A 15,585-nucleotide genomic window follows, 5' to 3' on the forward strand; every position below is an offset into this window, starting at 1 on the left:
TGTTATGTTCCAGCTGTATTGGGTGCTGGTGAGGCCACACCTGGAGTACTCCATGTAGTTTTTATCTCCTTAGTTGAGAAAGGATGTACTGGCACGAGAGGGGGTGCAGAGGAGATTAACTAGGTTGATTCCAGAGTTGAGGGGGTTGGCTTAACAGAGACGGAGTAGATTGGGATTATATTCATTGGAATTCAGAAGAATGGAAACATATAAAATAATGAATGAAATGGATAAAATAGAAGTAGAGAAGTTGCTTCCACTGGCAGGTGAATCTAGGACAAGATGGCATCACCTCAAGATTAGAGGCAGCAAATTTAGGACTGAATTGAGAAGGAACTTCTTAACCTCAATGGAATTCATTGCCCAGGGAAGTAGTTGATGTTTGTTCAGTAAACGTTTTTAAAGCTAAGGTAGCTTTTTAAATAAAATAAATAATTAATTAAGGAATACAGTGAGAACTTGGGTAAATGGTTCTGTGTCCACGAAATGATCAGCCATGATCTTATTGAATGGCAGAGCAAGCTCAAAGGGCAGGATGGCCTTCTCCTGTTCCTAGTTCTTATGTTATACATTCCTCCCTCACTCGTGACTTGGAGGTGCTGGTGTTGGATTGGGATGGACAAAATTAAAATTCACAGAACACCAGGTTATAGTCCAACAGGTTTATTTGGAAGCACTAGCGCTGCTGCTGCTGCATCAGGTGGTCGTGTGTTTTTAACTTTGTCCCTCATGTAACTTATGAACAGCAACAAAAGCCACGAAGCAGTGCGCATGCTCCAGCCAACAATGGTCACAGGATGATTGATGTCAGCGGTGGACCAATGGAAGGACAGGGGCGGGGCTGGAGGACCTGGCTGGGCAGTTGGCCCTCCGACCAATCAGAGTGAATGAGAGGCGGGACTTGATTATACCACGTGACCATCGCGGACAGCGCGGCTGTGCGGGCGGAGAGCTGTCGGTAAGGAAAGAAATAAACAGCAGCAAGCGGGAGGGAAATGGTGTTGGTCCGGGCTGAGAGGTTTTACAAACATTTGGTGCACATCGGAAAATACAAATTTGAAACTTACAGTCTCGTTTTTGCAGTCAACGGGAAAATACCTCATCTCGCGATTGACTCGTGTAAGTGCCGCCATCTTTATTCGGGGCAATGATTCACTGGACACGTGCAGCCGCCATCTTTGTAGGGGGCAAAGTTCAGAGGGGAGTATGTGCAGCTCTCCCTGATAGAGAGTCATGGGGCAGGATTTACACAGAGCACATTCACACCCAGGGAAATGGATTTTTGTTTTTCTCAGGATTTGTTTCGTCATTGATGTAAATGATTTGGATGTGAATAGAGGCGGTACAGTTAGTAAGTTTGCAGGTGACACCAAAATTGTTGGTGTTGTGGTCAGTGATAAAGGTTGTCTCAGAATACAATGGGATATTGATCAGATGGGCCAATGGGCTGGGGAGTGGCAGATAGGGTTTAATTTAGATAAATGTGAGGTGCAGCATTTTAGAAAAGCAAATCCGAGCAGGACTCACACACTGAATTGTAAGGTCTTGGAGAGTCTTGCTGAACAAAGAGACCTTGGAATGCAGGTTCACAGTTCCTTGAAAGTAGAGTCACAGGTAGATAGGACAGTGAAGATGGCATTTGGTATGCATCCCTTTATTGGTCAGAGTGTTGAGTAAAGGAGTTGGACAGGACATTGGTTAGGACACTTTTGGAATATTGTGTGCAATTCTGGTCTCCCTATTATCAGAAGGAGGCACTGAAACTTGAAAGGTTTGAGAATTGATTTCAAGGATGTTGCCAGGGTTGGAGGATTTGAGTTGCAGGGAGAGGCATAATAGGCTGTGGCCATTTTCCCTGGAGTGTGATGTTGAAGAGGTTTCTCTAATCTTGAGGGTCATGGATAGCGTAAATAGACAAGGTGTTTAGCCTGGGGTGGTAGAGCCCAGAACTAGAGGATATAGGTTTAGGGTGTGAGGGGGAAATTCAACAGTAGCCTAAAAATTGTAACATTTCAAAGGCATTTGAATAGGAAGGGTTCAGAGGGATGCCGGCCAAGTGCTGGCAAATGGGAATAATGAGGTTAGAATATCTGGTTGGCATAGAGGGTTGGACTGAAGAGTCTGTTTCGGTGCTAGACATCTCTGACTGTGGGATCATAAAAGTGAACACTGCTCTGACTCACCTCTGAGCTCCTTGATGTCCACTTGTTCATTATCTAGCTTCCTCAGTCTGAGTGTATTTTTGCTTTGTTTAGTAATTTACTATTTTGTTCACAGACCTTTTCTGTAAATGAATTGTCCACTGCTGCCCGGCTCCTAACCATATTACAGAGGAGGTAGTACTGGATGTCTTAAATCGTAGCAAGGTGGATAAATTCCTGGGACCTGTTAAGGTGTATCCCAGACATTTGTGGAAAGCTAGGAAAGTGATGGCAGTGCCCCTCCCTGAGATATTTATATCATCATTGGTGACAGGTGAGGTGCTGGAAGACATGTGCCATTATTTAAAAAGGTGGTAAGGAAAGGCCAGGGAACAAGAGAACAGTGAGCCTGAAGTCAGTGGCAGGCAAGTTGTTGGAAGGGATTCTGAGGGACAGGATTTATATGTATTGGGAAAGACGAGGAATGATTAGGGGTAGTTAACATGGCTTTGTGTGTGGGAAATTATTTCTCTCTCTAACTTGATTGAGTTTTTTTGAAGACCTGACAAAGATGAAGGCAGACTGTGGACGTTGTCTATATGGACACTGAATGATGTTCCACAAAGCAGACTGGTTAGCAAGGTTAGATAACATAAAATGTTGGGAGAACTAGCCATTTGGATACAAAACTGACTTGAAGGTAGGAGACAGAGGGTGGTGAAAGAGGGTTGCTTTGTGGGCTGGAGGCCTGTGACCAGCAGTGTGCTGCAGGAATGGACATTGGGTCCTTAAATAATTGACTTGGATGTGAATATGAGATATAGTCAATGGGTTTACAGAAGACACCAAAATTGGAGGTGTAGTGGACAGTGAAGAAGGTTAGTTCTGAATGCAACAGGATCTTGATCAGATGGGCCATTGGGGCGAGGAATGGCAGACTGTGAGTTCAATTTAGACAAAAGTAAGCTGTTGGATTTTGGAAAGGCAAATCAGGGCAGGACTTAGACATTTAATGGTAAAGTCCTTGGGAATGTTGCTGAACATAGAGACCATGGAGTGCAGGTTCATTGTTCCTTGAAAGTAGAGTCACAGATAGGCAGACTAGTGAAGGTAGTGTTTGGTATGCTTATGTTTATTGGTCAATGCATTGAGTACAGAAGCTGGGACGTCAAGTTGAGGCTGGACAGGACATTGATTAATCCATTGCAGGAATTCTGTTTTAAGTTCGAAATTCCCTGTTCTGGAAAGAATGTTGTGAATCTTGAAAGTGTTCAGACAAGATTTACAAGGACTTTGCTAGGGTTGGAGGATTTGGGCTACAGGGAGAGGCTGAATAGGCCAGGGTTAATTTCCCTGGAGAGTCACAGACTGAGAGGTGACTTCATGGAGATTTATAAAGTCATGAGGGGCATGGATAAGGTGAACAGCCAGGGTCTTTCTCCCCACCCCCCCCCCCCCCAGGTTAGGTGGGTTCAAAACAAGATCACATGCGCTTGCGTTGAGAGGGCAAAGATTTAAAACGGATCTAAGGGGCAAAGTTTTCAAGCTGTGTGTGTGTGTGTGGAATGAGCTGCCAGATGATGTACTGGAGGCTGATACAATTACAACATTTGAAAGGCATCTGATTGGGTACATGAATAAGAAGGGTTTCAAATGCTACGGACCAATTGCTGGCAAATGGGGCTCCATTTGTTGAGGATTCCTGGTTGGCATGGACAAATTGGACCAAAGGTCTGTTTCTGTGCTGTACATCTCTATGACACTAATAAATGAAGATAAGATGTGTTCCTCTTTTGTGGAGAGCTAGCAGAAGCACAGATAATTGTCCTTGGAGCTGAGAAGGTTAAGCAGTGATTTTGACCCAGTACAAATTTGTTTCTAGGATATTTTCATTTCCAGAGAGAGGGGAATTGTTAACAATGTCACAATTTTAGTAACTATTTTCAGGTAATTAGCAAATAATATGTGGATATGTGAACATTATTTTATTCAGTAAGTTCTGAGCATCTGGAACAGTCTGAATGGCAGCTGGACACAGACTCAGCAGTTATTCAAACAGATTTGGAATTTTACATTTTAAGGGAAGATTTGGGGGGCCATGGGCAAATGGGAAGGGAATTGGGACAGATTTGCAGCATCTCCAGAGGGAGAGAGTACAGCCCCAATGGGCTGAATAGCCCCCAGCCCCTGTGCTCTGTGATACTGCCCCATTGACTGTGAATGTTGAAGCTCATCCCAAGGCAGAGAGAGAGAGGGAGGATCCCACCACTCACCTCACAATGGGCCCCGGATGATTGATGTCAGCGCAGGCCAATAGGACGAGAGGGCAGTACTGGAGGACCAGGTTGTCCAACCAATCGGAGTGAATGAGGGCAGCCTCAAGGCTGGAACTAAAGAAAGGCACATATCGCAGAGATTTGAGAAACTGGAGGACATGAGATAGGGAGCGTTCTGTGGCTGGTGAGGAATTATATAAATAAGGAAGAGTTGTGAGGCTGGATGAGGTGACAGTAATCGGGAGAGTTGTGAGGATGGAGGAATTTAGAGTTAGTGAGGATTAGAGTCATAATGTTATACAGCAAGGAAACAGGCCCTGTGGTCAAACCAGTCCATGCCGACCATAATTCCAAACTGAACTAATTGTACCTGCCTCCGCTTGGTCCACATCCATCCAAATATTTCCTATTTATGTACTTATCTGAATGTCTTTTAAATATTGTAATTGTATTCACAGCCACCACTTCCTCTGGAAGTTCATTCCACATATTTTTTTTGAAACCCTAATGTCTTTTCTCAAACCTTTCTCATCTCTTCTCAAAATGAACGCACCCGAGTTTTGAATCCCCCTCTCCCCCGGCCATTCACATTATCTACACTCTTTCTGATTTTATAAACCTCTGATAAGGTCACCCCTCAACCTTCTGCACTCCATTGAGCCTATCCAGCCTCTCCTTATAATACAATCCCTCCATTTGTGGCAACATGCTGTTAAATCTCTTCTGAACCTGCTCCAATTTAATAATATCCTTCCTATAACAGCACAACCAGAACTGGACAGAGTATTCCAGAAGATGCCTCCCCAACGTCCTGTACATCCTCAACATAACGTCCCAACTCCTGTACCAAGGTTTAAACAGTGAAGGCAAGCATGCTAAATACCTTCTTAACCATCTACATGTGACACAGACTTCAAAGTTATGAAGCCCTCGGTCTCTTTGTTCCCATATCACTACTCAGGGCCCTATTTTTATTGAGTTTAAGTCCTGCCCTCGTTTGTTTTGTCAGGATGTTATATTTTGCATTTTTTCCAATCCAAACAATATTTGAGTATAAAGGCAGTAGGAGTATAATTAAGAGGGAGATCAGGAGGCAAAAAAGGGACGTGAGATAGCTTTGGTGAATGGGGTTAAGGATAATGCAAAGGGCTTTTGTAAATACATGAAGAACAAAAGGCTAACTAGGGAGAAAATAGAGACCCGCAAAGATCAGCAAGGCAGCCATTGTGTGGAGCTGCAGGCGATGGGCGAGATAGGAAACCAGTATTTTGCACCAGTGTTTATTGTGAATAAGTACATGGGAGATATAGAATGTGGGGAAATAAATGGTGACATCCTGAAAAATGTCCATATTACAGAGGAGGAGGTGCTGGATGAGTGGTGAAGGAGCTGGTGCACGGGAAAAGGAAACACATTTTTGGATCATTGTGATCTCCTCTGGAGTAGAGTTGACCTGCATAAGAAGGATGGATTGTACCTGAATTGGAAGGTGTCTAATATCCAGGCAGGGAGATTTGTTAGTGATACTCGGGAGGCATTAAACCAGTGAGGGAGTGGGTGTAAACACAAGAAGATAGTGAGAAAAGAGGTTTGTCTGAGGCTGGTGCAGGTAAGGGCAAGGCACAGAATGAAGTCGGACTGAGCATTTGCGCTGCATTTACTTCAATGCAAGAGGCCTGACAGGGAAGGCAGATGAGCTCAGGGTATGGTTTTGAACATGGGACTGGGATATTATCGCAATTACAGAGGCATCACTCAGGGATGGATAGGACTGGCAGCTTAATGTTCCAGGGTATAGATGCTATAGGAAGAATAGAAAGCGGGACGAGAGGAGGGGGAGTGGCATTTTTGATTCGGGATAGCATTATGTTTTTGCTTACAGAGGATATTCCTGGGAGCACGCTCAGTGAAGTTCTTTAGGTGGAACTGGGAAATAAGAAAGGGATGATCACCTTATTGGGGTATTCTGCATGGGTTTCGTCTGGGTCCTCTGGTTTCCTCCCACAGTCCAAAGATGTGCAGGTTTGGTGGATTATCCAGGCTGAATTGCCCACAGTGTTCAGGGATGTGCAGGTTGGGTGGATTGTCCAGGCTGAATTGCCCATAATGTTCAGGGATGTGTAGGTTGGGTGGCCCTGGGAAATGCAATGTTACAGAGGGAGGTTAGGAGGCTCTCAGGGTCAGTATCAATGTGATGGGCTGAATGACCTACTTTCACACTGTTGGGATTCTCTGGTAATTCTACTAGTTTTAAAATAGTTACAGAAAATAATAGACCAGATCTACAAGATAAGGCTCTGAATTGGACAAAGGCCAATTTTGATGGCACAAGGCAAGAACTTTCATCTTGGCCCCTCCAGCCTGCTCTGCCATTCAATAAGATCAGGGCTGATCTTTTCATGGCCTCAGCTCCACATTCCTGCTCTCCCACCATAACCCTTAATTCCTTTCCTGTTCACAAATCTACATTTTGCTTTAAAGGCATTCAAGTTGATAACGTCAAATGCTGCACTCGGCAGGGAATTCCACAGATTCACAACCCTTTAGCTGAAGCAGTTCCTCCTGAACTCAGTCCTAAATCTGCTCCCCCTTATTTTGAGGTAATGCTCTGTAGTCTGACCCGCCCCCAGTGGAAATAGCCTCCCTGCTCCTGTCTTATCTACTCCCTTCATAATTTTACATTTTTGTATCCAACCTCCCATTCTTCTAAATGACAATGAGTATAGAACCAGTTTTCTCAATCTCTCCACATACACCAACCCTCTCAACTCCCAACTCAAACTAATGACCCTCCTCTGTACTCCCTCCAGTGCCAGTACATCCTTGCTAATGTAAGGGGACCAAACCTGTACACAGTACTCCAGGTGTGGCCTCCCCAGCCCCCTGTACAGCTGCAGCATAACCATCCCTCTGGCAATGAAGGACAATATTCCCTTCACTGCCTTAATTACCTGCTGTACCTGCAAACCAGCTTCCTGTGATTCATGCACAAGGACACCCAGCTCCCTCTGCACAGCAGCCTGCTGCATGTTTTCACCATTTCATCATCCAGTTTGTTGTTAGTCCTTCCAAAATGGATGACCTCAACATTGAACTCCATCTGCCAGATCCTTACCCACTCACGTAACCTCTCTGTATCCTTGTGCAGACTTAGTGGTCTCTGCAGACATTGCTTTACTCATCTTTGTATCAAATGTGAACTCTGATGCCGTACACTTGGTCCTCAACTCCAAAACATCTGTGTAAATTGCAAACAGTTGTAGTGCCAACACTAATTCAAACACCCATTTATCCCCATTCTGTATTATGTTGGTGAACCGATCCTGTATCAATGATAATTACCCATAATGCTGTGCATCTTTACCTTATACAGCAGCCTTTTCTGTGGCAACTTATCGAATACCTTCTGGAAATCCAGGTACACCACCTCCACCGAATCTGCCTTGTCCAACGCACTCGTTGTATCCTCAAATAATTCCAGTAAATGTGTTAGACATGACCTGCCTTTCATGAATCCATGCTATGTCGGCTAAATGAGACAATTTCTACCCAGATATCTCACCACTACTTCCTTGAGAGATTCAAGCATTTTCTCCACTACAGAAGTTAAGCTAACGGGTCCTTTTTGAAAAATAGTGGCACCACATTTGCAGCTTCCAGTCTGTCAAAACCATCCCAGAATCCAACAAATTTTAGTGAATTATCACGAGTTTATTTGTTAATCTTTCTTTCCCCCCCCCCCCCGCCCCAGCCTCCATCTCCTTTAGTCCCTGGGATGCAATCCATCAGGGCCAGGAGACCCAGCTACCTTGAGGCTGTTATCTTTCCCAACATTACCTCTTTACTGGGAATGATTGTTTCTCTGTCCTCATCTGCCATTGCCTCCATAGGCCTGTGACAATGAGAGTATATAGACAGTATGTTCCTGTTAAGGCCAAGGCTGGTAGATGTAGAGAATGCTGCCTGTCGAAAGAAATTGAGGCCCTGGTCAAGAAAATGAAGGAGGCATATGGGAGGTACAGAGAGCTGGGTTTGTGAGAATCCCGAGAGGAGTATAGGGGCAGGAGGAGTATACTCGAGGTAAACCAGGAGGGCAAAAAGGGGGCACAAGATAGCTTTAGGAAATGGGTTTAAGGCGAATCCGAAGTGATTGTACAAATACACTAAGGACTAACGAGAACAGGTACCCACAAACATCAAGGCTGTCTGTGGAACCGCAGGAGGTGAGAGAGGTTCTGTATGAGCGGAAAGGTTTAACAAACACAACGTGCACATCGGAAAACACACATTTGAACGTCCCAGTCTCGTGTTTTCAGTAAACGGGGAATTGCCTCAGTGTGGCTGCGGGCATTGTTGAGCGTCACCATCTTTATTTGGGGCAAGAATTCACTGGACATGTGTGGAGCCACCAGCTTTGTAGGGGGCAAGGTGCAGCCAGGCGCATGTGCAGCCTTTCTCTGGTACAGAGTCGTTGGGCAGGATTTACACAGAGCACATTCTAACTCAGAGAAATGGATGTTTATTTCTAGATTTGTTTCATCATTCATTTAAATGATTTGGTATCGTAAATGAGTTGGCAGGTCATACAAAATTGGAGGTAATGTGGATAATGAAGAAGGTTACGTCAGATTACAATGAGATATTGATGAGACGGGGTATAATTTAGATAAATGTGAGGTGCTGCATTTTGGAAAAGTAAAACAAGGCAGGACTTATACACTGAATGGCAAGGCCCTGGAGACGTTTACAGAAAAAAGAAACCTTGGTCTGCAGGATCATAGTCCTTGCAAGTCAAGTTGCAGGTAGATAGGATGATGAAGAAGGTGTTTAATATATATTCCTTTATTGGTTAGAGCATTGAGTATAGGATGTGGGAGGTCATGTCCTGTACAGCAACATTTGTTAAGCCACTTTTGGAATATTGTGTGCAATTCTGGCCTGCCTCCTATCAGAAGGGTGCTGTGAAACTTGAAATGTTCCAAAAAAGACTTCCAAGGATGTTGTTAGGGTTTGAGATTGAGCTACACGTTGAGGCATAAAAGGCTGGGGCTGTTTTCCCTGGAGTGCCATAAATTGAGCGGTGATGTTATGGAGATTTATACTATTATGAGGGGCATGAATGGAGTAAATGAACAAGGTGTTTTCCCTGGAGTGGTGGTGTCCAGAAGTAGAGGGCATTGCTTTAGGGTGAACGGATAAAATTTCAAAGGGACCTAAAGGACAACTCTTTCATGCAGTGGGTGGAATGAGCTGCCAGAGGAAGTGGTGGAGGCTAGTACAATTAAAACTTGTTAAAGGCATCTAAGTAGACACATGATATGATTAGGAAGCGTTTACAGGGATATGGGCCAAGTGCTGGCAAATGGGAATAGATTAGGTTCGGATACCTGTTGGCTTGGATGAGTTAGACCGAAGGGTCTGTGTCAGTGCAATACATCTCTATGACTGTAGGATCATAACAGCTTATTCTGCTCTACTTCATCTCTGGGCTCCCTCATGACCACTTTGTCAATATCTAACTTCCTCAGTCTCGAACAATGGGTGTGTTTTACTATTACTTTTACAGACATTTTTGTAAATTAATTTTTCACTGCCGCCCAGCCCCTGACCATGTGCTGCTGCTTAATTTTTTTCTGGAAAATCTTTGACAGTCAAGAATTCTTATTTCCAAATAAGCAAGTGTATTTTCCTTCCATTTCTGCCTATAAATTCTGCATCATCTTCGTTCCCTGTAATCCGTTTTCCACTCCCTGAAACATCATGTGTATTTCTCCTTCCACAGATACCCGTGATTAATGCCAAAGCCCTGTTGCCTGGGGAGAGGGTGATGTTTGACTTTCTTGTACAGCTGCAGTTTGTGTGGTGAAGGTGCTCCCACAATGTGGTTGGGTAAGAGACATTACAGATTATTCATTACAGCAACAGTGATGATGTGAAGATAATGTCCAAATCAAGAACAGTTTGTAGTTTTATTATCCTGCTTATAATTTCACAAAAATATTATTGGGAACTTTAGACATCAGGCCAGAGAAGGATGATATTAGGTCAAGTGACAAAAAAGCATTGCCAAATAAGCAGGTTTTGAGGAATGTCTTAAAGGAGGAAAGCAGACCTGTGAGGTTTTGGCTGTGAATTTCAGACCTTGTTGCTTTGGTAACTATAAAAGCAGCCACACAGGTGAGGTAATGAATTAACAGATCATTGGGAGTCTCGAACAGAATGGGTTGTCGAGTTCTCAAAGGGTGTGTGATGCGGCGAGCTAGGGATGGTCACACCCAGGAATTACATCAAGGGTGAGAATTTTAAATTGAGGGATGTGGGCCGGATACTGGCAGGTGAGACGAGATTGGGTTGGGATATCTGGTCGGCATGGACGGGTTGGGATTGAAGGGTCTGTTTCCATGCTGTACATCTCCGAAGCTCTATGTTGTTGATTATGAATAGGAGCTTTTTGATGGAACAACATGTTTTGGTACAAGGGAGTACTTAGGCAGCAGAGATTTAGTTTTCTTGAGATTACAGGGAGGTTGAATGTGGGAAGCTGGCCAGGAGTGTGTTTGGATAATGAAGTCTGGAGATAACACAAGGTGGATGAGAGTGTATGAGCTGATGCAAGGTTAGAACCAGCTAGAAATAGTGGTCTTGGAGTGGGACTGGGCTGTCCCCCTCACCTCACCTCTGGGATTCAGCTGGTTGTCAGGTTGTGAATCAGGGCAGTACCACAATCGGGAGCTGAGTGGCCCTGGTGGAGACTAAAATGAGTGTCGCTGAGCTGGCTGTTGCTGAGCAGCTGCTGCTTGGTAGCCCTGTTGATGACATTTTCCATCACTTTACTGCTGATCGAGTGTGGACTGACGGAGGGAAATTGCCTGGGTTGGATTGCCCTGTGTTTTTGTGTTGAACGTCCATGGGCAATGTTTCACATTGTCAGTAGATGCCAGCGCTGGAGCGGTACTTGGCTTGGTGGGTGGCAAGTTCTGGAGCACAAGCCATCAGTATTGTTGCCGACAGTGCCGATAGTCTTTGCACTACTTAACCATTTCTTGATGTTATTCAAACTGAATAGAACTGGCTTAAAACTCACATCTGTGATGTTGGAAACCACTGGAGAAGGCTGAGATGGATCATCCCACTTTGCACTTTTGGCTGCAGATTGCTGCAAATGCTGTTATCTTATCTGGTACATGGATGTGTGAGGCTCCTCCATCAGTAAGGGTGGGGATATCTGTGATGCTTCCTCCAGTGAGTTGTTTTATTGTCCATCACTGCTCACAACTGGGTGTGGCAGAACTGCAGAGCTCTGATCTGACCCATTTGTTGTGGGATCGTTTAGCTCTGTTGCTTGCTGCTGATGCTGTTTGAAATGCAGATGGTCCTGTTTGGTAGCTTCACCAGGTTGGCACTTCATTTTTAGGTATGCCTGGTGTTGCTCTTGGCATGCCCTCCTTTTACTGTCCATTGTCATGGGCGATAGCCAGACTTACAAACCCATGAGATTACAGATTGTGCTGTAGTACTGTTCTGCTGCTGTTGATGTATCTCCGAGATATCCAGTTTGAGATCCTACATCTCTTCAAAGTCTGTCTCATTTAGAACGGTGATCGTGTCACTCAACGCGATGGAGGTTTTTCTCAACTTTAAGCCAAAACTTGTGACTCCAAAAGGAATGTGTGATGGTCGATCTTACCGATACTGTCATGGACAGATGTATCTGCTCCTGGTCAGTTCATAACAATGAGATCAAGTATGTTTTTCCCTCTTGTTGGTTCCCTTACCACCCACTGCAGACTCAGTTGAGCAGCGATATCCTTTAGGACCTGACCAGCTCAGTCAGTAATTCTGCTGCAGAGCTAGTCTCGATTGTGGATATTGAAATCCTGTCCCCCAAGTCCGTTTGACACCATTTTACTTCCTCAGTGCTTCCTCCAAATGTTGTTCAACATGAAGGAGAAGTGATTCATCAGCCAAGGGAGGATGGTACGTGGTAATCAGCAGGAGCCATGAGATTTCCTGGTGTCCGGAGTCAATGATGAGGACTCCGAGGGCAAATCCTCCCTGTCTGTGCCACTACCTCTATCTGGTCTGTCCTGCTGGTGGGACAGGATATATCCAGAGATTTCAGGAGAAAATGAAGACTGCAGATACTGGAGATCAGAGTCGAGAGTGTGGTGCTGGAAAAGCACAGCAGGTCAGGCTGATGAAGGGCTTAGGCTCGAAACGTCGATTCTCCTGCTCCTCGGATGCTGCCTGACCTGTTGTGCTTTTCCATCACCACACTCTCAATATCTAGGGATGGTGATGGTGGTGTCTGGTCATCCTCTGTAAGAGGGCTCCTGAAGAAGGGCTCATGCCTGAAACGTTGATTTTCCTGTTCCTCGGATGCTGCCTGACCTGCTGCGCTTTTCCAGGAACACATTTTCAGCATTGTCTGTAAGGGTTGATTTCATGAGTATGAGTATGTCAGTCAGTTCCTTGATTGGTCTGTGAGACAGCTCTACACATTTTGACACCAAACTCCAGATGTTAGTCTGGAGGACATTGCACCATCGAGTGGGCTGATTCTGTGGTTGTATTTTCTGGTGCCCTGTTAGATACCGAGTGGTCCATCCAGTTTCATTCCTTTGTTGAGACTTTGCAGTGATTAATACAGTGAGTAGCTGGCTGGGCCACTGTCGGGTTGGCAGGATTTTTTTCGCCATTGACAATGGTTCCATGGAGATCAGGAGATTCCTAATTCCACTTATTTTTTTTCTTGAATTCAGATTCCACCATCTGCCAAGTTGGGATTCGAACTAGGACTTCAGTCGTTTATTTTAATATTTTGGATAAAAGTTAAATACATTAGGTTTGTTCACTCACTTTAAATATCACTTACCCAGGTTTTGTTTCTTTGTGAAACACTGTCCATCATCCTGTCTCCTCCATCCTTCTCTCCAACAACAAGAGTTTGGAGCACATGGAGTTTCTCTGTCACTAAGACTGAGATAATCCGATCTGTAGCTTCCCTCCCTCCCACTAGCCCGCCGAGCCAAACTGCCTCACGAAGTGTTCCCGGTTTTTGTCCAAATTTTCGCCAATCTCCTGTCAAGCCGTATCAGAGCTCATCTTGACCCTTTCCCCTAATCTCACTGAACCATAGAGTTTCCACCTCTCTTTTCTTCTCCTCCTCCTCATCAGTCTCCCTCACCGATTCACAGATATTGTTCCTTGTTCTGTCTTTTCTGGTTATGTCCTTCTCTCTCGTTCTGTGAAAAACTTATATTTGACCTCACAGTTGTTGGAAAATCCTGCTCCATCTCCACTGTCCCTTTGCTTTCTGAATTCCTTGCATTTGCTGTCCCTCATGGATCAATCCTTGAGGTGACATAGTGCATTTGCACAATGTTAGGTTTCACATGTACACTGACAATGCCCAGCTCTCCCTCCCCATCATCCCTCGCCATTACTCCACTGTTACTCAGTTATCAAACTGCTTACCACATTCCCACTACTCGATTAGGTGCAGTTTCCTCCAATGAAACATTGTCATGGTTAAACCCGTTGCCTTACAAATTCCTTTCCCTTACTGCTGAGCCCCTCCCTCTCACTGGGAACGATGCAGCAGAACTACACTCTTCACAATATTACAGTTGTTTCTGACGTGAAACTGACCTTCTGATCAGACATCTACACAATCCCAAACACCAGGAATTCTAATTTCTTAAACGTTGTTTGTATCCTCCTCACTCCAGCTCCATTGCTACTGAAACCCCTTACCCGTGTCTGTGTTGCATTAAACTTGATGAATCCGAAACAGAACCCTTGATTATGTGACTGACTCAGAATCTGGTTTCAGACTCCCCTCTCAGTATTTACCCTCAGACACATCAGTATTTATTCTGTCAAACCCCTTAAGGATCTGGTGGTGGGGTCTGATTGTAGCTGGTGGAAATGGTAGGGGATGATGTGTTGTATCTGGGTGGAAATGGCAGGGGATGATGTGTTGTATCTGGGTGGAAGGTAAGGACTTGGGGGTGGAGGGGGTGTTCTATCCTTGTTGCAGTTGAAGGTGTGGGTTTCAAAGGCAGAGGTGCAGGAAGTGGAGGAGATCTAGTGGATGGTATTGACCACATGGGAGGGGAAATTGCAGTCCTTGTAATATGGGGCCATTTGGTATGTTGTGGCCTCACTGGAACACTGCAGTAAGCATGAGACAGAGATGTTGGCCAGGGAACGGCTCGTGTGTTAAAGTGACAGGCAGCTGGAAGCTCGGGGTCTGTTTTTGCAGCAGAACGTAGATCATCAGCTGCCATTTCCGCCACCTCCACTGAGATGCTGCCAGACACTGGTTCCTGTCCCCTCCATTAACAGCTATGCACCCTCACAGCCAGATCGTAATCCACTCCTTTATCTTTCCAAATGTTCCAGTTTCTCTTTGGTGTTCTGTCCCTGTCTATTATTTACTCTTTAACCCCTAACTCCTGCAGGACAAAGATCTGCAGGTTAGTTGAATTGGCCAAGCTAAATTTCCCATAATGCTCAGGGATGTGTAGGTGAGGTGCATTAGTCAGGAGAAATATACAGTCATAGGGTAGGGGAATGAGTCTGGGTGGGATACCATTCGGAGGGACGCTGTGGACTTTTGGGGCCGAATGGCCTGTTTCCACACTGTCAGGATTCTAATTTTCCCAGCTCCCATCGGTTCTGAGGAAGGGCCACTGGACAGATTCCTGTTCCCAGATGCTGCCAGACCTGCTGAGCTTTCCCAGCACCTCCTGCTTGTTGTTCCTGATTGACACCATCTATCCACCTTCCGGGTTTGATTCAGGCAGGGGGAGGATCCCACCACTGACCTCACAATGGGGTCCAGCTGATTGGTGGAGCTTCGGACCAATAGGAAAAGGTGGTGGGACTGGTGGACCAAGTGGAACCAGCTGGCCATCCAAACAATGGGAGTGAATGAGGGGCGTGGCCAGTGGGATGACACGTCACCAATAACACCGCCTGTGCAGTGTCACGTGACTGTCGTTGGTGAATGTGGGAGAGGCAAACAGGGAAGGGGAGAATGCCTTGGAGATGGAGATAATGAGTCACTTTAGACTGGGAAGTTTTAATTACACTCTGTGCGGGTCGTTAATCTGAATTAGAAACTCTTTCCCGCGTTTGCAGCAGATGGGAAAATGGCTGCG

The 15,585-nt window shown here is 45.1% G+C and overlaps 1 long non-coding RNA gene across 1 annotated transcript in view; it reads left to right on the forward strand.

Moving 5' to 3' along the window:
• The first annotated feature begins 952 nt into the window (after positions 1 to 952).
• The window catches only part of LOC132812483 (uncharacterized), a 41,456-nt gene continuing 26,823 nt past the window's right edge, over positions 953 to 15,585 (forward strand). The window contains exons 1-2 of the long non-coding RNA XR_009643670.1: positions 953 to 1,119; positions 10,200 to 10,306. This is a non-coding gene — a long non-coding RNA (uncharacterized LOC132812483). The remainder of the gene's footprint in view (positions 1,120 to 10,199; positions 10,307 to 15,585) is intronic.

This window comes from Hemiscyllium ocellatum, unplaced genomic scaffold (assembly GCF_020745735.1).
Source record: "Hemiscyllium ocellatum isolate sHemOce1 unplaced genomic scaffold, sHemOce1.pat.X.cur. scaffold_2762_pat_ctg1, whole genome shotgun sequence".
NCBI classification, from domain to species: domain Eukaryota; kingdom Metazoa; phylum Chordata; class Chondrichthyes; order Orectolobiformes; family Hemiscylliidae; genus Hemiscyllium; species Hemiscyllium ocellatum.